At 33.2% G+C, this 26,103-nt stretch overlaps 1 long non-coding RNA gene across 1 annotated transcript; it reads right to left on the reverse strand.

Annotated features, from left to right (window-relative positions):
* Positions 1 to 5,608: 5,608 nt before the first annotated feature.
* Positions 5,609 to 10,525, reverse strand: LOC127836649 (uncharacterized). The gene is made up of 3 exons (XR_008028856.1): positions 10,396 to 10,525; positions 9,062 to 9,126; positions 5,609 to 6,077 (listed from the first exon to the last, which is right to left on the reverse strand). It is a non-coding gene; the product is annotated as an uncharacterized LOC127836649 (long non-coding RNA).
* Between the last annotated feature and the right edge of the window lie 15,578 nt (positions 10,526 to 26,103).

The following is a 26,103-nucleotide window of genomic DNA, read 5'->3' on the forward strand; positions in this document are numbered from 1 at the left end:
CACTTTGACATTGATGTTAAGAATTACTCGAATTCTGAGCAAAAGGTAAAAATAACAGGATAAATTTCTTTCTAACATGTTCCGTACACAATTCGCATTATAATTGTCTTTTGAAAGTTAACGATATCTTTTTTATTGAGTGATGTTGGCAATCTTTGATAATATGACTTTAAGCATGTTTTATTTTCTAATATATTTGTATATTGTAAATATTATTAAGAAATAGTATTCACTTTCTACGACATTAAGATTACAAAATTTACATTTTCTTTAATCCCAAGCAATATTATGGTATCGACCTCGTTATATTTCTTATCTATGTTATGATAGGCGAAATTGAGTTAGTGGTCTCATTTTAAATTGTTTCGTTGTAATGATATTCAGATAATTTTCTGTATTAAATGTATTTTTGGTGCGGAAATATGTTTTAGTCATGATGAATTATTGATTTATCTGTACCAATGTTTTTGTAATGATCAAATAATCCTGGCTTGATAAGATTTTAAGTGCATGTTTGTTCAGATTTTTCTGTCAGGGTTTCTTGTTCAGTCCATTCATCAGTGAAACCTAGCTGCACGAGTATTCATTTGATATAATAAGATCAATATCTTTTGCTGTAAGATAAAGTTTGTTCTGCGTCATTGAGCAGTAATGCGTTTGTTATTCTTATGAGACTATCATTATTGTAACATGATATTACTTTAAACAAACATTTAAATACGTGTAATTTACGTGTCACAGATAAGAAGTATCGTCCTTATTCGCCATACGGTGCTGATAGATTTGTAGATTTATTGACACAAAGTTTTCTTTAAAAATTCGTAAGAATAATATCTAGTTCGTTTCCTGAGTATTGACACCAGATTTCAGCAGAGTAGTGAAGAACAGGGTTTTTTAATATATAATAAAATATTTTATTGTTCTTTTCTTGGGAATATATATTGATTTAAAACATATAAAAGTCGATGAAGCGCTCTGTTAACTTGTTCTGATATTGATTTTATTATTTTATGCCAGTTTCCTTTTCGTATTGAAGTTACACCCAAAAATTTGATTGATGTGACCATTTCCAATGGCTCACCATATAAACTTGTTTGTTGGTTACTTGTTTAGAAATAACGACTTTTTTTTACTAATATTGATTTTCAATGTATACGTATTACATTGGTTTTCAATGTCATTAAATATAAGTTGGGCTGTGCGCGAAAATGAACATGAGGCATAAAATAATAAATAATAAGAATTATATATTGTTGATCAATATGATTCCTTCAATATTAGAATTAATATTTTCAATAATGTCATTAACGTACATCATGAACATTATGTCTGAGCAAGAGTCGCCTTGTCGTACACTTGAGTATGAATTGATGTATTAAGATGTTTGATTGTTTAACCTGACGGCTCATTTCACTGACGAATACACGACTTTGGGTACGGAAACCATTTTGGAGCTTATCAATCAAGGACACATCAAAGATAACGTCTATTTTTAATGCATGTATGTTTTATTCTACCGTGTGCTTATATTTTCTTTATTCTACGTGTTACATCTTTTTTATTCATAAATGCAGACATAATCCATTACAGGAGCTGTCAACCATATTGACGAATAAAAGAAAAGTTATAAAATACCGTATTATTTTACAATTATTAGTTTATATTGATTGAAATATCACGACTGATATATTACATTACTTGAAAAAAGTTGTTAAGTTTTCATATTTTCAGTATATTCGGGAATACAATTAAACGAAATGAAATCGAAAGTACATCGCGAAAATAGGTGACATAACGATATGCACACTATAAATAACGCAAATAGATTGATCATTTTATAAATAAAATATATACAATTCACTACGCATGCGCAATTTGCATTCCTGGGTTTACCACGTGACAATGATGATCAATTTACTTGCGTTATTCATAGTTAACTGGTAGTTTAATTCGTTTCGTTTCGTTTCGTTTCGTTTATTACTACTCTCTGCACATTTGGTATAATGTTAACAAGAGGTATAAAGGTGAGTTACAAAATAATTCAAGTATAGGAAGTTACCTGGTACACATACCAAGTAAAATTTTATTACCGAATATACTGAAAATATGAAAACTTAACAACTTTTTTCAAGTTATGTAATATACCAGTCGTGATATTTTAATAAATATATAAGCTCATAATTGTAAAAAAATACGGTATTTGAGAACCTTTTTTTTTCTTCGTCAATCTGGTTGACAGTTCCTTTAATGTGCAAATACATACCAATTAAATCTTGTTTGATCAGTATTGATTTTCATAAGTGAGGAATTTGTAAATAAATTGTTAACACTGAAAATGAGGAAGAAACAAATTAAGATTAGCAGCTTGTAATTTTAGAGAATCTTGTATTGTTCCGTACATTTTTAATAGTTTGATATACCCCATTATGTAGACGCATAATACAATACTAGTGGGGTATATACGAGGATGGAGCAAAAACTATATAGTGTCGCAATATAGCTTTAATACCTTAAATAGACACAAGTTCATGCTATAAATAGAGGGCGACTCAATTGCGTTTCTATCATTAAACACCAGAGAAGCAGTATAAAAGGGCCACAAACTCACAAAATGTCTACTTTTCAGTTCAGTCCTACTTGGTTACTCCTTTCTCCATAGATTCAAAAAGATCATGGCTAATCTATCTAACTGTTTAGGGGTCATTATCAAAGTGGTGTGAAGAGCTGATCACTGTTGGTAGTGATAACTTGAGGGGATTTATTGGCCATATCTAATTACAAGATACTGGTGTAGAATGCTGAGAGTTCAGAGGGTTTTAAACATTGCTCACACACCAAATGAATAATTTGATTGTAGAAAAATACAGGGGCATGCATTTTAATAGGTATCAAGAGGTAATTAATATTAAATAACTAAAGCACATTTTAATAAAGAGCATAGTGCTTGTATTTGAATGATGGATTAAAATATAAAAAAAAACAGATCAAAACTTGTACATAGTTTATTATTGAATTTACAACATGTTAATTAAACTATGCTATGTAAAGTATATGAATATGCGAAGAGTATGTAATGATCTCAGAGCATAATTATAATTATGTTATATAAAATTATAATGCAGATTATTTTTATTACACATAATTATCAAATTATTCAGAAGTAAGCAATTGAATATTCCTTATATTTTCAATGTACATCTATTAATGTTCATATAAACAAGTTGAAATAGCATTAATAGTATGCCACATAAACTCTATGAATTATTGTCAATTTATAATAATAGAATGATAAGCTGCTGTATACATTTATATTTAGTACTGTCATGATTGTAACCCAAACTTTTCTTGCAAGGACATTTCATGGAAAAAAACATTAATTTATACACCAAATACCAACTTCACCATTGTAATTGGAAAAAAACATTAACTTAGCATTAATAGTAAGCCACATAAACTCTATAGAATTATTGTCAATTTATAATAATAAAATGATAAGCTGCTGTATACATTTATATTTAGTACTGTCATGATTGTAACCCAAACTTTTCTTGCAAGGACATTTCATGGAAAAAAACATTAATTTATACACCAAATACCAACTTCACCATTGTAATTCACATAACAAATGTTCACATAATATACATAACAGGTAACCATGTTACTAATCAGTAAGTTAAAAAACAAATTTTTTAATAAACAACTTTACAGGACTATCAACATGAGTATCCAGCATGATATTTGCTAGTGGAGTGTTGAACTTAAATTATATAATTAAATGAATTAATTAGATGTAGTATCCTGTGGTTGATAAATATTAAATACCAAAATGTCCCAACTTAAAGTCTTATCAACATGAATTTTGCATTGATCTACTTCAAACATATTATCCATCTGTGCACTACTTCATCAAACATCATGTTTCTCTCTTGTTTGAAATTCTTCTCTGTAAAATAACAGCATGCTTGTATTTGTGTACACTTATTTTTTAATATGTAACCACTTACACAAATTGTACATCTATTTAGATTCAAGACATAAATTCCAACACTATGTAGGCTAGCTACATAAAGTCAGTTGAAAGGTTGCGCCGTTATACGGTACCTGATCAATTAGATTTTAATAATGATTAATACTAACGATAACTAACATTATGTATAAACTTATCGATATCATGTGTTCGAACCCTTACAACTTCCTACACTATCAAAATAAAACATTATGTATATCAGAATTAAAGTAAAATGTAATTATGCAGCATAAGGCTACAACATTTGAAAGCAACATTTTGCTATTGTAGGCATATATGCCAGTATCTCCTTCTCTCATAAAATGCATTTCAAAGAAACATATTTTCCTCCAGCTTTCTTCAGTAAACTCATTTTTGTAAAATGAATTTAATGTTGTAATGCCACTTTCCTCAATTTTAAGTTCCGACAAAAGAACTTTATATAGAAAATCAGCATTAACTATATGTTTGTATATCTCTTTTGTAGATGTTATGGGGGTTTCCTCTGACTGTTTAACTAATATCCCCTTAATTCCTTCGTAACCTGTCTACACACTTCATGTGTGTCGCGATATGACATGCAGTATTGCACTTTGCTCTCCAGTTCAGTTTAAATAAAGGTTTTCCTTCAACACATTTTACACTGTGATCTTTTCCTTTCAACCAACTGAAAATGTTGCCACTTTTAATTGCTGGTTCAACTCCACACTTATTGTTTTTTAGAAATGCTTTGAACTCATCAAAGATAATATATTCTGAATCAGTTTCGTCAAAAACTATTCTAAGTTACCTCAGTCATGGAACATGAAAAGTCATTTTGGTTCTCAATCTGATAGAGTAAAGAAAACTATCTTTTAAAATCATAATAACTTCTATTAGTTTTAATTTCAATCATTTCATATTACATGTTCGGTGCTTGTTACATGTCAAATTTAAAATGTAACAAAGGTGAACATAAAATTATTTTACTAACAAATTTCAAGCTTACCTGTTTTATTAATATAAAATATCAAAATAAATGTTGTATTGGCTATGAATATTTGGCACAACTGATAATTACACTGGTCGATAACTCTCTGAAACATGTTGCAGCATATTCAGATTTGGACAGAGATAACACCTAGGTTCATTTATTATCGCCAAGCAGGCTGTTGTCAGCCTGACAGGGGAGTGTGCTTTATGACCACAGAACAGTTAACACTAATTAGTTCTGCTGATAAGCCGATGGCTAAAATCTAGCCGTCCTGGGAGTAACTGAGTAGGACTGAAATTGAAAACTAAAAGTGTCCACACAGGCTTATCTGGGGGAACACTTTATGCACATGCATTAAGCCTGGTTTCCCCAAAACATTTCTGAAATTCATTTGATTGAATGATTGTGCAGGCAAGGCTAATGTCTAGGTCATTTGATCTCAACAACTTCCGTTGTGTCTCAATATGATGGCAATAGTATGCCAAACTGGGTAAGGGAATAGTTCAAATATCGTTTTTTGGTGGTTTTAAATTTTCAATATTATATATCAGCTGTATGCGTAAGTGCATAAGCCTAGGCATGCCACTAAATATATAAGTATTATAATATGACATAATACTAACCTTCCTGGTCTATGTATGTTACTGGACCCGCAAGTACTGTCAACACACTGACTGCTAACAGACAGCATCCACTTAGAGAAGGATTCAATATTGTCATCTTACAAAGTCTTAATTTGTCTATCATAAAAATAGCTGGGATAAGATGTTCTTCACTAGTTTGTTGATACACTGCTTAACATCAAGTGATTGTCATCTAAACAACTGTCTTGTATTCACTAATTAAATTTATCTTTTGACACATATTTGACACATATAATAATTATTATTGCCTATTTCCCAATTATTATTGTGGGATGATGCACAATTATCCACTTTCAAATTTCTATTTTTCTAACTATTTTATATTTGTTTTGTATGCAGTTTATTCCTGCTTTCCCACTTCACCTAACATTTGTATTAGTAATAATCACAGTCTCTTTTTAACATCCTTGTTCCGTATCGCATGTGTGCTGTACGTAATGTATTATAATTCTGTCTGAAACAAAAGGAAACAAATAGATACACACACACACATTTATATGTTTTATAAGCATTTACTATTTATAATGTATATACCTACGTACTTACAAAAAAGAAAACACAAATCTAGCACACAATCCTCACAACATCCTATTTCACTATTTCAACCTCAAGATGATGTTTTTCAGGATATAACAATCATGATACAGTTTATTAATTGGTTAATCCCTTCATTGACCATGGTAGTTTACTTACAGTACAACCATGAAGATTAATTTTCTATGTTGATGTTTTTGCAATAATACTGATGTACATGTTTGTGAATTATAACACTACTCACAACAATGTTCACATGAAGATAAATATAATTGCTATTGCAGCTGGCTATTTACTAGGTGATTATGGTCAACAGTAAGAAATTTTACAATTCATATATAAAAGTTCTATAATTTTCTTTATCTCAACACTTATAAAGAACATAATCCTACACACAACATAATTATATGTAATTGTTATACAGCCTTTGGGCAACCTCTGACACTGAGGGTAAACGCCTAAGCAAATTACCATCAAATTTATTAAAACTAGCAAAGCTAAAATAATTCATGAAATATTGACATTCGCTATCAGCAAACTGAAATTCTTACCCTAAACTTAACTAAGTTTACAACACATTACATTTATAGTATATAGAGTCAATAAAGCATCATATGACCATTGTATTGTCAATAAAGCGTCCAATGACCATTGTTAGACACAGTTCATGTGTCAGGTTAATTGTTAGAATGGCAAGAATTTCAACACTAATGATGTTGGTGTCCACTTTCCAGCAGTAAAATTCATAGGTCAACTGACAGGGAAAGGCAGACTTAATAGTTTTACATGATATAAATGTTATTACTCCGCCCTTGGCAATGGTTTCAGTTACAATAACAGCAATCTGTAAAAAGTAAACTGTTAATGTAAGCTTACTGAAGCCTCCAGAAAACACTGAGTTGATGACAGATAATGCTGACTTCTGAACTTGATGATGTTTTACAAGTAACATTATCAAAGCCATAGTACCAGCCTCTCAACAGCAAAATGTGGTTATGTAGGTTGAAATAAATAAGAACAGACTTATACCCTTGGATATATTGGTGATTATGGCATTTGACCCACAAATGTTTGAAGATCAGACTTACCGAAATTTAAATGAAAGCTAAATAAAGAAGGTCTACAAAGAGGTCAACAGCGTTCACCATAGAAAACTGAAATAATCATGGAAGTCAGTGTCTCCTATACAATTTGTGGCATCAGATTTTTCATAAACACTTTAACAAATTAAATTATTTATTTGTGTAGGCATTCATTGCAGAACAGTTATTCTCACAACCTTAATGAGAGTAATCAGGGACAACACTTTCTGCCTTAAATGGCTTAACGTTTAGAATAGACTTCCTTTACACCAAAAATTGCATGAAAGCGGACAGTGTCATCTGTTATAAGCCTGCACAGCTGCACAGGCTCATCTGGGATGACACATTAGGCACATGCATTGAGCCAAGTTTTTTCAGAAGGAGGGTCATATTATCATTAAAATGCTCCTACAGCCCATGTAAATCATGCTCCAGCTTACATCCAAAACAAGGCTATTGTCAAGCAATATGGTCCCCTACCGGCTCCACCATTGACAGAAATTCCACAATTTTCAGAATTGTTTAATTTTTTTTGGTTGCCATAGGAACCACAATTTTTGACGTAGGAACACAATTAAATGATGTGCATAATGTCCATATTGCCATCTATCCATGTTGCAAGTTTCATGAAAAAAAATTAAGAACTCTTAAAGTTATTGCAGGATCCAGAAAACCACCATTTTCAGCAGTATTTCTAGTCTATTTGTTGCCATAGCAACCAGAATTTTTGATGTAGGAACAAAATGAAATGACATGCATAATGTCCATATTGCCATCTATCCATGTTTCAAGTTTCATGAAAAAATATGAAGAACTTTTAAAGTTATCGCAGGATCCAGAAAAGTGTGAAGGACAGACAGAGTGCAAACCATAAGTTCCCTCCCTTGAAACCGGTAGGAGACGATAAACAAATCCTCCCACAAAAAACTGCTATGAGCTGTGTAGGTGCACTTTAAAAGCCTAATTGATCATATATTGATGGAAAGATAACCAGCAGAGTCTGAGAGTTTTAATCAAAATGCTGTATTGCTGCCATTGTTCCCTAAGTAACAAGAATTGATTGCTTATGTAACAAGCAATTAATTACCGAAACCTTTCCAAAACCATGCAAAAAAGGTTGATTGTGTGCAGGCAAGCTTTTTTGGACATTAAACACAATGGCAGTTAAATGTCAAACACAGTTTTTGATATCCATCCAAGAAATGCTGACGCCCACATTACATGCCCTGACTGTTAGATATTTCACTTGTGTTGGGGTTAGGTTAGTGGTGGTACATCAATGTCACATGTTATTCAAGAAATCCATTTCATGAACAAAGTGGTACATGAACAATGAATAAAACAAGAGGGCCAAGATGGCCCTAAAATGCTAAAATGAGTGTTCACAGAAACCAAATGTTCAAGACTTGACTTGTTCAACAAGTGTTTGACCCAACTTGACCTAGATTTTAACATGGCTTTCATATTTGCAAGATAAACATGCATTCAAGAATGAGTAATAAATGTTGCCTCTAAAGTTGTAACAAGCTATTTTTAAGATATGACCAGGTAAGCTAGTTTAAAGACGCACCCAATCCAGATTATAAGCTAGATATTGTCAAGCCAATCCAGATTATAAGCTAGATATTGTCAAGCCAATCCAGATTATAAGCTAGATATTGTCAAGATAAACAAACTAACCAAGTTTCATCAAGCTTTAAAAAATGTTGCCCATAGTGAGGTTGATGCTTGACCATGTAAGCTTGGCCCTGATCTGGTATGAATTCTTATGCATATGCATTAAACCCTGTTATCCAAGAGTGAGTCTCATTTGTAAACTTACCTATATATGTCTGTGCTGGCAAAGCAAATCACAATTTCTAGCTGCTCCTTGTAACATCAAGTCCACTGCAATGATAATGTGAAACCATGTTGTATGCATTGCATTATAAAGTCCTTATAAAGTCTGTAAAAAATGTTTAACTTAAGAGACAAAACAATTTTTACAATAATTCTTATCAGGTAAGTGAATCTATATCAATTAATGCTGCTTTTCATAAAGAACAAGTAATCATGCTGCTTCATAAGAATAGATTAAACCAAGGATATGCCAAACTTCAAAATATGCATATGCAAAACACTTTGACAATAATTCTTATCAAGTAAGTCAATCTTAATCAGTTAATGCTGCTTTATGAGAAAGGATTAAAAGAAGGAAATGTCAAATTTAAAATTTGGACTTTGCGGCAAGATTACCACTTTCCAACACTGAAAATGGCATTTAGTACATAGACCAAATGAAAAAACTTTCATTTACATTTGTACGACTTTCTATAAGTTTTCTAAAACATTTTAAGCTCATCAAAATAAATATTCTGAGTTAACATTTGTCTTTTAGGCTCCAGTCAAAATATGTAACTGAGTGTCAATAAATCGGACCAGAAATCATATTAGCTGCTCATGCAAAAATAGGTTTTATGCCATTTGCAACCTTTGTATTTTCAGACCAGCCTGTACTGGTCAAGAGCTACCCTGCCAGAGTGTTTTTTTCCTTCAAAACTCGGTCTGGTATTCAGTCCCATTCCCGATGGAAACAGTATATATTTTTTCCAAATAGGACCTTAAAATTCCCAGTTGAAGGTTTCCAGATAATAATTTTTTATCACAACATTGTGTTAATCGTTGAACTTTAGTAAATATAATACCAAAAAAAATAATCTAAATTTTGAAGCATTTTTTATCAAAACAACAACAACAACACTAATTACTTATTTTTATTCAGAACGCCCTGAATTTTCCCAATCCAAAGCAACCAAGCCCCGTTCCAAAAAATGGTGCAAAAACCACTGCCTGCTGTTTTGAAGTCACCCATAGTTTAGTGGTCTTATTGGCAGTCATCAAGACTACTCATCAGGGTATATCTGGAGCTTGGCTGTTAGATAATGTCCTAAGGCCCATTTTGGCAAGAAAAGGATCATATAGTTAATGATCTTGAACTGTTCCTGGCCAAAATAAAGCCTATACAGCAAATCCATCCAAACAACCTGTTAACATTTATCCCTATGCAACATCAGCATAACAGTAATGATAGCAGCCATATACTTTGGAAAATACTATCTAGTACAGACAAATTCCGTTACAGAATCTATTTTCAACCACTGAAGCAATAACACTTACATGATAGCAAAATATATAAGCACAGCATCAATCCTTTATCAAAATCACAAAACACACACACAGCTTCATATTTTATTAGATATGGTTTTACAATATTTTAGGCAGATAAAATTCAGTCATGATAGCAACACCTACTCACCAAATGTGCATTTAACATAGGGGAATCAAAGCGCTGAAGGCACTGAAGTTGTTCGCTATTGCATAATTTAAGACACAACTCATTTTTCATGGTCATAATGAGACCATAACACATTGAGTGATTTTAAAGCGAACAACATCGCCTCTGACCAGACTGCGTAAATGCACATGTTGGGTTCAAGATACGCTGGCCGAAATGCATAAGACCCATTTTCGCATAACATGCCTGTGAAAGTGAGACTTTAATGTGTAGAATGAAAACTGTGTGTAAATCAAATATTAACATACCATATATTTTGACGTTGAAGAAATATACTCATAATAAGGCATGAAAGGACACATAATGTTGTGCACTCCCGTAGTATAAGTTTTATCTACTTACACTGATATGTGGTTTGACAATGATAACACAAATTTCATGCGGTGAATATGCATCTTACAAGTGAGAAAACCCACAATAGTTAAACTTTTGTTTTCAATTGAATTATTAAGAAACGTAAATTGCAAACTTTATTTCAAAGTCGGCATTTACGCCAACTACCTTTCTAAAAGATAATACTTGGGTCAGGGCACATGAAAGATTGGTCAGGGCTCAATGTTTTTTTTGGATGAAATATTCTGCGTTATTCGGCCCCCTTCCCCCATCTCTAGAGTATATATTTTTTCCCCAAATATTTGAAAAATTTCCCTCTTGGAAGTGTTATTCAATTTTAATCAATACCTCATTTAAATATGTCTTTCGTTACGAATTTATTTACTACAATTTTCCTGAACTGCCGCATCCGCTTGTTTACTTTCTTTTTGCCTTTACTCCTTCACCACAAACCGTACGTAGTTCACTATCACGACTTTCACTTTACGACATCTACCGCAAACAGTACGTATTCCACCATGTCGCACAACAGCAAAAGCTATCGGAAACAAGCCCTGTATCGCTCCACTGTTCTTTTATGTGAAAAAAGCGTGCAATGCGCATGGATTGAAATGTACTCAAGCATGTGACTTTCTCTTTCTATCCCTCGTCCCACTGGGCGCTTAAAATTGAAAGGGTGAGCATTTTTTATGTATGGAAAACGTTACTACGTTGTTAACTAAACAGACACAAAAGTCTGGGTATTGTCGCACAGGTCCTTTGCTTATAACGTAGGTACATTTATCTCTTCAAAAGATATTGTCCTTCTTTCTATTTCACATATTTTAAGATGCTGAAGGTCAAATCTACGCATGTTCTACAAGATTAATGAAAGTTCCTTCATTCAATCATGAATCTTTTTCCAAAATTCCAAAGTGTTTGTAGGTTTCAAAGTTTCTGTTACTTATATAGTTCATGACATATGCAAAATACCTAATGACATAGATCACCTGAACTTAACTTCATTCTTGAGGCATTAGTGAGTGTAGCAGGATTGTTAACATGGTGAAGAAATTGTTTATTGTACAAAGAAGATATTTGCCTGAGGAAACATAAAGTTACGAGTTTTTCAGGTTCATGAGGTGTCGAAAGGCAGAAGGAATGATAACTTTGTAGAGGTTGTTTGTTAAACAAAGTAAATGTTTATGAGACAAAAAATTGAATTATAATTCATCAAGATGTTGCGATCATGGCAACACTACTTGCATATGGCATGAGGTTTAAAGAGATATCATGACACACAATGAGCTTGTCCTAACTTTCCTTTACTTTTTCCATCTGACATTGGTTACCTGTCGTGTTTGTTTTTGAAAAATACTAGGATTGCCATATATTGAAATAAGGTACCTGACCTATTCTCTGATAGGTTGCTAGTAATAGACTTAGCGGCAGTCATGTTATAAACAAGGGGATTGTTGACAGCATTGGTAGAATAAACTTTCAATTGATACATCTTTTTTAAGTTGGATTCTCCTTACTTTTTTGCTACTGAATATTAAAATCACTTAATTTCAATGTAACAATTTGTTGTTAAGTTTATCTTGAACAAATATTTTTTGCAATCTGTTTATAAATCATAAAATTATGTCATTCAAATTTATTTTTTTATAAATAGGGCCTATAATAAAACAAGAATTTTGAGAATGTTAACATAAAAGAACAATAATAACCATTTGGTGAAAACAAACAAAACAATACAAATTTTTGTATAAAATGTTAAATACAATCAAGGTTAATGGACTAAATATAAACAAACACACTTGAGTGTTCTTCTTGTGTTAATGATGTATTAAACTGAGTTAAATTAATATATAAAATGTGTTTACCTTTCAATATCTTGCATTTTACATCTTTAGCTCAATGCTATTTCAATTAACTGAACAGCTTGACAAACATAATAAAGCAGAATATGCATATGAATCTGATTATACACAGATCCACTTTCATATAAATCAAATCACGTTTGTCTATTTCCATGTTGGAAAGATCCTCTTCTAAATTGTTTTACTTCGCAAGTAAACTGAACTCCCTATTTGCAAACAGAAACACTGGTTTCCGTGACACAAATTCACTGTGCACATTTTTAAACAAAATCTGTGTTTCTTGTATCTAAAACGTAGTCTTTTTTGTTGACAAACACATTTCATTATGCCTATCAAACTATATGATGTCAGTTGTTAATTCAATTGATATTTCAGGGCTCCAGATAAGGGCGGTACAGCCGTAAATACGGCTTTTTCATGAAGGTTTACGCATTTATTTTTTAAAACTTGACGTACGTACAAATACCACTTTAATATCCCTTTTACGCATTACGAAAAAAATCTAGCCGTACCAATACGTCCGCGTCAGCGCGGTGTGATTTGTTGGTCTCTATTACCTAACGGCGCTTTTCGTTAATTTAAATTACCGAAAAGTTGTAGACTGGGTTCCGGTATTATTGTCTATTATGTAATTAGTCATGAGTTTTAATGTGTAGTTGTATTTGCATCATAATTCAGAATGGAAAACCTAATAAAGTAACTGTTTAAGAAGCTAAATATACCCCGGTATTTATTGCTGCAAATGTTTCTGTAAAGTAAGTTATACACCCTTCAATATCCAAGAATACTGGTAGTACAGTACTACCTGTATTTTTGGATATGGTAGTACAGGTACTAATTGAATTTCAGTGTTACTCCTTTTCTCTCTGTCAGTGGCAGTACCGTTACTTATTTCACAAATCCTTATCTGGAGCTCTGATATTTGTCATTTCAATAATCATAATTTTCGCTTCACAACAGCGCCATTTGCATACGAAATACCAAACACATTTTATGAAACCGATTTTAATTGGAAGATTTGGAAACGACAGCCAATTATATCCCTCGTTTAAAAAATGCTTAGGCAGAAGTTACCAGTGTAAAATGAAGGGGAGATTTCGCGGGCCGCGGATATAATAAGCATGTGTTCATTTTTGTGACCCTCGGGGCAGGGTCAAATTTGACCCCAGGGGCATAATTTGAACAAACTAAGTAGAAAACTATTAGATGTCACTACATACCGAATTTGGTAGCCCTAGGCCCTACCGTTATGGACAAAAAGATTTTTAAAGTTTTAAAATAGGCTTTATATAAGCATTTGTTCAATTTTGTGACACCCAGGGCAGGGTCAAATTTAACCCCAAGGGCATAATTTGAAGAAATCTGGTAGAGGACTATTGGATGTCTCTACATACCCAATTTGATAACCCTAGGCCCAATGGTTATGGACGAAAAGAGTTTGAAAGTTTTCACAAAATAGACCTTATATAAGCAAATTTTCAATTTTGTGACCCCAAGAACGGGGTCAAATTTAACCCCAGGGGCATAATTTGAACAAATTTCAAAGAGGTTCATCCAAGGAACATTCCTGAGAAATTTCATCAGAATTGGACCAGTACTTTAGGAGAAGAAAATGTTTAAAGAAAAAATTAACGCACGGACGCACGCACGACGGACACAGGACCATGACATAAGCCCCGCTGGCCTCTGGCCAGTGGAGCTAAAAATTGACAAAAAATCTGTTTTAACTTTAAGGTAGGTGAAACACAGAACTCTTTTAAATCACGCATTTAAGGTATTCTCAGAAATGGTTTACACAAGGGACAGATTGAGGATGATTTTGGTAGAATTATATTGCCTGTACGAACTTCAACATTGTTGAAAAGGCATACAAACTTGATCGGTGTATTATATGCTATAGTATTATCAATGGCCAATTGTTGCAAGAGCATTTACACACAATAGCATACGAGATTAAAACGTAAGAATGTGTATATTGGATATTGTGTAATCCAATTAAAATCACATTCTTATGAAATATTTGTAATATTTAAATTTTCATTTTAACTTATTTAATCATTTTAATTAATCATAATTAATAAAGTTTTGATTAATTTCAATTAACAAAATTTTATAATTACTATTGCATATTGTTCAAAATAACTAGTGCATATTGTTTAAAATAACTATTGCATATTGTTTAAAATAACTATTGCATATTGTTTAGAATTACTTTTATATATTGTTAGAAATACTTAAGGAATTAAGAAATTCACTAAGCCCAGTTTTTACAAAAGCGTATCGGTACACTTTTTGTGCCAGGTGAGCTACAAACTCTATCATATTGAAAAACTACCTTGATGTACTATAAGAAAACAGCTTAGCTAAGAGAAAGAGTAGCACATTCCAATCTAAATTGTTTACCAAATCAAGAACGCAAACGTAAGCAGTGGAAACTTCCAGAAAGTTCCATGACTAAGGGTTAACAGCTTTGACCAGAAAAAATATAAAAAAGTAGGTGAATCAGCGTACCACGTGAGACCACGTAGGATCACGTGAGAAACGTATTTGGAAAAGTCTGATCAAATTTCAGAAAGTAGCCACCGTAAGAATATTTAAGAAAACGCTTTGCGCGACTTGAGCACAATGTTTTTGGATATATTACAGGTGAGCTGTTGCTACTTATTTATTTTCAAACCTAAATTTTTGTTTGCTGCAAATAAATATATTCATACTTAAATTATTGTTTACTACTTTAATTTGTTTCAGCTACATTCAATGTAGAGTATTTAGGAAAGTTGTTTGACTGCATAATATCCAAATAAATATATATTGTGTATTTATGATAATTGCTATTTTCATATTAGTAAAACAAATAGTACTGTTTTCTCATAAATAAATAATTTCTTTATTTTAGGATTTGATAAAACAATGTTAACGCTTGAAAACTGTTAGTGAAATTGAATAATATTCTGTGTGACTTATTAATATATAATAAGAATCAATATCGTTGCATATGTACGTATATATTATAAATGATATTTATGCATGCGAATATTTATCTTGTTTAATAAATTAACACAATGTTTTTGGATATATTACAGAGAATAAAATGGGCTGTTTATATAATCGACTTCTTTAATTATTTACATCTATTATGGATCAAAGAATATTAGCGCTTAACGCTAATTCGCATAGGTCGAAGAATGGTAGCATTTAATGCTAATTGAAAATGAAATACGATAGAAATAACATTCACTAAGACCGCAATGGACAGAATAATTAATTATTAAGAACTAAATAAATTATCGTACGTAAATGAAGATCCCGTTACCACTTACATTCAATGGGAATAATGAAAACCTCAAGGAACATTTAAATATATATATAGAGTAAAAGTACGATATCTGGATTAAAAAAACATGTTGTTTTGCCGTATATATTTTGGAATAATGCTTTTCTCTCTATGTATGGTGAATCATAGTGTTAAAACTTGATTTTGTACTGTTACTTGCTAAGCATTGAAATATCTCCCTTTTCCCCTTTCACGCATGAATTCCCCCCCCTCAGGGGACCCGAACCATTTCCCCTTAAACTGAAAAAAAAACATGGGGCTAGTAGGCTCTGCATTTACTAGCCCGAATGGGTTAGTTGAAAAAAAGTTAGTTTTAAGCCCTGAGAATATCATTAAATTTCACTATGTGTCAAATGTTTATTTTGATTGAGTATGATTCCAGCTACATCAGCAGATTATTTCAGTTACACATGCCCTGCTTGTAAAACTATGAGATCTTCATCTTTTCAAAATAAACCTACATTCATTAAATCTGTCTTAGCAGGAGACTTTATTTAAACGCCAAAATATGCATGCAGAATATGATTTTTGATAAAACAATATTTATTACTTTATCTATCAGATTTCTTTTATATACCATCATATTTCTTGAAATGTCTTGAGATTGTATTTATATTAAAGATTGTGACACAGGAAATACACAGGCCTACCATGATGGCAGGGCTTATAAACAAGCTCTTCTGTAGGAAAACCGGGCTTAATGCATGTGCTTACAGTATCATCCCAGATTAGCATGTGCTATCTGCATTAAGCATTATTCCAAGTTGTCCCAAAGTGGGACTCAATGAGGAGAGATCAAAAGTGTGAACGCCCAAGAAACCCTTTTGTTACACCCACTGTAAGCATCTCAGTTGACAGTTTTATCAGTAATGATCAACAAGCTGATTGACCAGATTATGTTAAACCCCTCTGTGCATGTGAAACTGTGGGAATCCAAGTACACATGCTGCTGTGAGCACCTTCTTACAATAGTTTTCTGTATGAGCAGCCTCTCTCTCGGTAAACTGGGCTTAATGCACATGTGTACAGTGTCATCCCAGATTAACCTGTGCAGTCCTGGCTAATCAGGGACAACACTTTTTGCTGTTATAGAATTTAAAGTTTAAAGAAAGTCTCTTCTAAACAAAAATCCAGTTTAGGCGGACAATGCAATCTCTTATTAATCTGAGCGGACTTCACAGGACAACACTTCATGCACATGCATTAAGTCTGGTTTTCCTACTGCATAACTCACATCTATTATACAACACTATTTCAAAATAATCAATCAATTCCTTAGGAAATATCTCTTTTCAAGCAGTAATCTTAAATTATTAATCTTCAATATAATGAACACATGAGTATTAATCATCAATTGTTAATGTATAACTAATATGCATTCAGCTGAAATTCCATCGATTTTTGTTCCTGTTCTTCCATCAAGTGAAAACAGACAGCTTTCAGTGGAGTGTACAGAACACTTTATGTCAAGTGAAAACAGACAGCTTTCAGTGGAGTGTACAGAACACTTTATGTTTCATATAATATGAAGGATACTTCACAGCGTACAAGAATACTTCTATGATCTGGATTTAGTCCAAAATGATAATTTTAAAACGTTGAACTAAGATACACCTCCAAAATGCTGGATTATTTGACTGATATTTGTCATAAACAATATTCAGGACATGCATCTTCAAAATCAATTATGTACAGAATAATAGAACCAAAAATAATAATAAAGCCCAAGAAATTTCACATGACTGGGCAAAGAACGCAATTCAAAATTGTATGTGCAATATGCATTTTACACATAACAAACCTCCAGACAAATACAGCCCTTTTGCACAGAATGGCAACATCATGCACATAAACAAAAACACAAGGGCAGGATATTGGACAATTACTTCAAAGTGTTGTTTCCTTTGCTGTTTTTCCCCACAACAATAACATCGTCATAAATTTAACTTGATTATGTCTATAAAAAAAACAACATCCATTACAACAGTTTATCTTGTCTTTCACCGATGCCAAAACAAATTTGCAAAGAGATCAACAAAACAAGAGATGTGTTTGTCAGAAACACAATGCCCACTAATGTGCCGCTTTGAAAAAAAAATTCAATATATCATTTGGCAGGTTTGAAAATTATCTCCATTTCAAAGCTTAATGCTTTCCTTGGATTGTATTTTTTGACTTTTGACCTTGAAGGATGACCTTGACCTTTCACCACTCTAAATGTACTGCTTCATGAGATACACATGCATGTCAAGTTGCTATCTTCAATATTGCAAAAGTTATGGCCAATGTTAAAGTTTTCAGGCAGGCAGGCGGGCAGGCAAACAGGCAGGCAGGCAGGAAGACAGACAGACAGACAGACAGACAGACAGACAGACAGACAGACAGACAGACAGACAGACAGACAGACAGACAGACAGACAGACAGACAGACAGACAGACAGACAGACAGACAGACAGACAGACAGACAGACAGACAGACAGACAAACAGTTCAACTGCTATATGCCACCCTACCGGGAGCATAAAAACTTGAATGCCAAAGGCTGCCAAGAGATGAGCTATGCCGAGGCCGTGAAGGTGGGGGCAAAAAAGTAAACCAGACAAACATCTCGAATCAACAACCACCAATTTTAAACCAGGCCATCAACCAGTTGATCAAAACTTTGCAAGCACTAAAAGGAAAAGACGGTTTATAGGTATCACAAATAGACACCAATGACGCAAACAAAAGAAAATTAAACAAGAGATGTGTTTGTCAAAAACACAATGCCCCCCCTATTGCGCTGCTTTGAAGCCATAAATTTGACCTTTGACCTTGATCTTTTACCACTCAATATTTGCAGCTCCATGAGATACACATGCATGCCAAATATCAAGTTGCTATCTTGAATATTGCAAAAGTTATGAAGAAGGTTAAAGTTTTGGTTAAAGTTTTTGAATTTGTTTTTTGACCTTTGACCTTGAAGGATGACCTTGACCTTTCACCACTCAAAATGTGCAGCTCCATGAGATACACATGCATGCCAAATATCAAGTTGCTATAGCACTTAAAGAAATGCAAAATAACAAAAGTCCAGGATCTGATGGCATCACAGTCGAATTTTATAAAATATTCTGGAACGATATTAAAACACAATTAATTAATTCACTTAACTATTCATTTAACAACAAAAACCTAACTACGCTACAAAAACAAGGTATAATATCACTCATTCCAAAACCTGGAAAAAACCTAGAATCCTTATCAAACTGGCGCCCGATTAGTCTACTTAACAATGATTATAAAATTGCAACTAAAAGTATATCAAACAGAATAAAAAAAGTATTACCATCAGTCATTTCAAGATCTCAATATGGTTTTATTAAAGGACGATACATTGGTGAAAATGTACGTTTGATACAAGAATGCATAAATTATTTCAACCAACCAAACAATTCTGGCCTCATTTTCTTTGCAGACTTTGAAAAGGCTTTCGATTCACTAGACCATTCGTTTATGTTCTCTTGCTTAGAAAATATGAATTTCGGTGAAAGTCTAATTAAATGGGTAAAACTATTTTATACGGATATTAACAGTTTAATAATTAACAATGGCTTCTTCTCAAACAGTTTTAACATCGAACGAGGGGTACGACAAGGATGTCCACTCTCATCCTCACTATTTATTATATGCATCGAGTATCTATCACACTATATCCAATAAAATAAACATATAAATGTTTATCGCTAGAACCCGACGAAGAAATTAAACAGTCCCTATTTGCTTAGGACGCAACTTATTTTTTAAATGACAATATTGACTCATTCAATAATCTTATAGAATCGCTTACCCTTTTTGGAATGGCATCGGGTCTTAAACTTAACAAAAGTAAATGCACTGTGCTACGAGTAGGTAAAATTAAACAAAGTAGTATTCAACTTAAAAAAGAAATGAAATTCCACTGGACATCAGATGAAGCAACAACGTTAGGAATAACCTTTACAAACAATGAAAATGAAACAGTTCTAAAAAACATACTGCCTAAATTACAAAAATTGTTTAAAATCATGGCAGCATCGTAAACTTACACTAATCGGAAAAAACACGGTGTTGAAAACATTTGCACTCCCTAAATTAATTTATACACTAACAGTTCTCCCAAACCCACCAAATGATATTATAAAAGATATACAATCAGAAATATTTAATTTCATATGGGACGGTAAACCTGATAAAATTAAGCGAACTCAGTTAATTCAATCTGTAGAAAATAGAGGAATCCAATTAACGGACATCGACTCATTCTTGAATGCAATCAAATGCAGCTGGGTTAAAAGATATCTAGATAATACAGTACAGCCAAAGCGGCACAAACATAATCCGCGGCTACGCCACGGCCAGATTATTAGTCCGCGGCGGCCGAATCGTGTGTTCACGCGGCGTATCGCCGTGGCACTCGGCATCGATCCGCGCAACGACGCCGAGTCTGTTTTAACCTCGCGTACTTTCGCAGAGTAAATCCGCCGCAAACGTACGCGGCGGATCGAGTGAAAAGATATCCACCTACATGTACATACATGTATGTGTAGCGTAGAATTAATTACGCGCAACTGTTTATGTTTCGTTCGATTATCATTATTATATTTGTAATCCGAAACACACTTCCGAATTTTAATGCTAACGCGTCCTTTGGCAAATTCTAGCGTCAAATAAACAGTGCTAAAATATCCTTTGTTTCATAAAAAGCGCGCGAAAATTATGCAGACATGTAGAACGTCGTTTGGAAAGTTTGGGTGTATTTTGTGTTGTTTAAATACATGAACATCACGTCAGGCGTAAATCGCGTGTTCAGTGGAGAAAAAAACGCCCCGATTAGACGTTATTTCATCATCTCTATAAATAGTAACAAATGCCCAAATGTATTTGATACTTAAGGAAATATCGAGAAAGTTTGTGTATCGTAAATATTTACCAGCATTTGCTTTAAAACTGGAATATACGGGATTATCGGGTAATTAGTAGCGATATTAATCGATAATATGAACAAAATAAAACGTGTTTATATATGCATATTCAAACAATAGTTATAATAAGCTGATAATTAACAAAACTACAAATACGTCGTCACCGTCTTGATTATTGATGTGGCTTCAAACTGCTAATTTTCTCAGCTAAAATATAATAGCGGAATCAACATGCAATTAATTTATAAATCCACCATATGCTGGAGCCTTGACCACTTGTATGTGCGAAAACATAATTACGTGACCTTGTTTATGTGTGAAATACATACGCTTCGGGCGGGAAACAAACTTAATAATTGGCCAGACACATTAACTATGCTTACATGTATATGCTAATACAATCCGCGCACAATATATTTATTATGATTTTAATTATTATTATAATTGTTCTTTCAAAATTTGTTAACTACATGTAACTAATAATTAAAAAAAATAAAATATTTCATGATCGCATCGACTCGGCATCATGTCGCGGACCGCGGCATGCCTCGGCGGACAGATGCGAAGTTTCGCGGCGAAATGCGACTTGCCGCCGCATACTGACGCGGCTTCAACGACTGACGCGGCATCGACTCGTTTCGCCTTGCCGCCGCGGATCGCGAAATACGTTTGTTCCGCTTTGGCTGTACTGTACCAATACAAGTAAATGGAAATTCACAGAAAACATACTTGCAAAACAAAACAAAACAAACAAAATATTTTACAAACTACAAATTAAACACCCTGCAGAAAACTCCAAGATTCAAAATAAATGGCGAAGCCTTCTTCGAGAACAAGAATTTAATTGGAAACAAATATTTATCATGCCATATAAAACAACTATTGATAGCACACTGAGAAATTTTCAATATAAATATGTTCATAGAATCATAGCTACAAATAAATACCTTATTAAATGCAACCTATCCAACACAAATTTATGTGATATATGCAGCGAGCGCATTGAAACAATAGAACACCTTTTCTGGGAGTGCAAACATATTCAAATTCTATGGAACCAGTTAACAACATTTCTAGAGAACCAACAATTAAAATTAAAACTGTCTCTCTTAAATATCAGTTTCGGTGTGAATAATTTTAAAATACCAGAAATTAACAACACTGTGAACCACATTATCATTTTAATGAAATATTTTATATTTAGCTTCAAATACAAAAAACAAATACCTACTTTCAACTGTTTTATAAACTATTTAAAACTAAAGATCCAAATTGAAAAAGAAATAGCCCTCAATAATGATAAACTTCATATTTTTGAACAAAAATGGAAACGCATAAACTTTCATAACCCAATCCAGTTGTCTTCTTCTTAACTCTACGCAACTCATCTATAGGATTGATTATTACATTTAAAAATAACAGCATACACCACATGCAACCAAAGCAAAAAAAACAAAACAGTATATCCTAGCATATCATGTATAATATGTGTTTGACATAATTACTGTTGTATTATATGTATGTTTTATATTGAATAAAAAAAAAAAAAAAGGTGCTATCTTGAATATTGCAAAAGTTATGGCCAAGGTTAAAGTTTTTGTTAAAGTTTGGGACACACATACAATGACAGGCAGGCCCAAAACAATATACCCCCGATTTGATCCGGGGGCATAAAAAGAAGTGGAAAGGGGTAAGAACACAGTTTTAAATCTTTCCAACAAAGTTATCAACAATACAGAATAAAGACTATTGGGGAAAGGTATGAAGTTCTGTCCCACACCTTAAACTATTGATACAGTTCAGCTTAAACATGATGTGTTTGAATTAACTAGAAAATTAAGCCTTAAGGAATATTTCGGAAACTGTGAAGACACCACTATAATAGATGAATAAGCATCTGAAGACCAACTGCAAATACCAAACAAAAGGAAACTCCACATTTATTCCACCTGCGGGGCGGGGCGAGATACAGTATTAGACTTTTACTTAGATGCCATAACCAGGGGTTTCGTTGTCGATCGCCATTGGCGCCAAATGGTTCTAAATTTTTAAAAGTGGCTCCAATTTTTTAAAAGTGGCGAATTTAAAAAAATTCGGTAAAATCCTATCTGAAAATGTATACTGTGAATCGAAAGCACGCGACCGAGCATTAGCGGCCAGCGTCTGTCATTTGTAAATATTGATTTACGACGATGTAAGCGACCTACAGTGCAGAGTATATATTGAAATCACTGAAGCGTGTAAGTATTACAAACGGTGTTTTTACCTCTATTGTCAAGTCTTATGGGGGTTATTATCGGATTAACGGTAACTTTATGATATTGAGCAATAAATTAAGTAACATGGGGACAAACTGTCACGACGATCAATAATGATTATTAGGGCCGCTACTTCTTTAAGCAAAACCATGGCATGGGGCTGGCAATTTAAAGCATTTAATTTCTCAAAAAAAATATAAAAAAATTGTTCCAACAGGTATTTGAGAGCATTTCTGTTTAATAGTTTCATTATTTTACTGTTCTGGGAAGGATATAATTTGATTAAGATACCAACAATTTCTGAAATAAAAAGTATATCGTTCACTCGATGTACTATATTTCGGATATGTTAAAATTCGGACATTTAAAGATAGGGACATGTATGTGTTGGTTTGTTGTTGATAGTTTGTAAAAATATTTTTTTATGTTATTTCAGGCAACTAGAATGGATGGTGGCAATTATCTGGGCCATTCTGTCAGGAAAAAGGCGTGAAAAACATTCATTTAATTGAAGCTGGAAATCATCCACCACTAACAGAAAACGTTTTAACAACAGAAGCAGATGTATATTATGTCCAAATGACCAAATATAACTGTTTAAACAATTTGAAGTGAGATGATTTATTTTCTGATGTTTTCTTTTTCTTTTTCCCTTTCAAATGATGTACATTTTTCTATGTTTAAATAATTAATTTTGAAACATTTATGCAGCATAATGTTTAAAGCATTGATGTTAACATTATTATATTATTTTGGTTATCTGTGTTGTTATCAAGTTAAAAAAATATTATTTATATACAAATAAAGCTTATTAAGACTTTTGAAGGTATGACTTACAAAGGTACTTATTGTTTTTTTTATGTAATAACATACTTTTTAAAGTGATAATATAGTCAATGACATTAATGTAGTAAGGTTTCTTTAAATGACTGTTCTTATTAATAAGGTTGGAATAACCGACAGTTTTCACGCCGCGAAAAAGTGACAACAACTTTTTTTGGGCCAGTGAAACCCCTGCATAACACATGAAATTTTAACCCTTTCCCACTTAAAAGCTAAGTGAAAATGGCCATGTGCAAACAACATAAAACCAGAACAGCCTGCGTGTACAACTCGCAGTTTGTTCAGGGTATATGATGTTTGCTGCTCATCAGTATCAAAGGGTTGGAACTGAAACCTTTATACCTTGGGTCTAGTCAGAAAGGCCTTTAATTAAATTTAACTTTCTAAGGGGACTTCAAATGCGTGAAAATACGTATCTAAGTGGTAAACGGCTAAACAAAGATCTTTTTATTTATCAAGCATGTATAGCATATAATAAACGATAACACAGCCATAGTTTATACAATAAACCGCTCTGATAGGGAATACATGTAATTATTGAAACACTGACTCGTGAGTTTTTCACACCTTTATTGACATTATACAACAGATTAACACCAATTAGCTGTGAAGTGTTGTTTAACCTCTAATCGATTAAAATCAGATAAACGGGCGGATAAAGAAATCAACCTGAGATCTCCGCCAACTTTGAATTTTCTGAAAATACATGAAGTTGCATAACATGGATTTGAATCAGAAATGGAAGGTTAAAGAAACAAGAGGGCCTGAAAGGCCCAAAGTCGCTCACCTGAGATAACAAGATATTATTGGGAAAAATCTTTTGACCAAGTTTCATGAAGATCGGAAAATAAATGTGGCCTCTAGAGTGTTAACAAGGTTTTACTATAGCCATATAAGGAAAAATGCCCCGCCCCCTGGCAGCCATGTTTTTCAACCAACCAGCATCATTTTTGAACTCATCCAAGATATTATCAAGATGAATCTTCTGACCAAGTTTCATGAAGATCGGACAGTAAATGTGGCCTCTAGAGCGTTAACAAGATTTTACAATAGCCATATAAGGAAAATTGCCCCGCCCCTTGGAAGCCATGTTTTTCAAGCAAACATAATTATTTTCACACTAATCCAAGATATCATTGAGACCAATCTTCTGACCAAATTTCATGAAGACTGGACAATAAATGTGGCCTCTAGAGTGTTAACAAGGTTTTACTATAGCCATATAAGGAAAAATGCCCCGCCCCCTGGTGTTCATGTTTTTAAAGCAACCAAAACCATTTTTGAACTCATCCAATATATCATTGGGACAAATCTTCTGACCAAGTTTCATGATGATCGGACAATAAAAGTGACCTCTAGAGTGTTAACAAGGTTTCACTATAGCCATATAAGGAAAAATGCCCCGCCCCCGTGGTGGCCATGTTTTTTAACCAACCGGCATAATTTTTGAAGTCTTCCAGGATATTATTGAGATGAATCTTGTGACCGAGTTTCATAAAGATCGGACTATAAATGTGGCCTCTAGAGTGTTAACAAGACTTTACTATAGCCATATATAGCCATATAAGAAAAAATGCCCCGCCACTTGGCAGCCATGTTTTTCAATCAAACGTAACCATTTTCGAACTCATCCAAAAGATCAATAAGACAAATCTTTTCACCATATTTCATGAAGATTGGGCAATAAATGTGGCCTCTACAGTGTTAACAAGGTTTTACTATAGCCATATAAGGAAAAATGCCCCATCCCCTGGCAGCCATGTTTTTCAACCAAACTGCATCATTTTCGAACTCGTCCAAGATATTTATGGGATGAATCTTCTGACCAAGTTTCATAAAGATTGGACAATAAATGTGGCCTCTAGAGTATTAACAAGATTTTACTATAGCCATATAAGGAAAAAAGCCCCGCCCCTTGGCAGCCATATTTTTCAAGCAAAGGTTATCATTTTTGAAC

This window comes from Dreissena polymorpha, chromosome 6 (genome assembly GCF_020536995.1).
Source record: "Dreissena polymorpha isolate Duluth1 chromosome 6, UMN_Dpol_1.0, whole genome shotgun sequence".
Lineage (NCBI taxonomy): Eukaryota > Metazoa > Mollusca > Bivalvia > Myida > Dreissenidae > Dreissena > Dreissena polymorpha.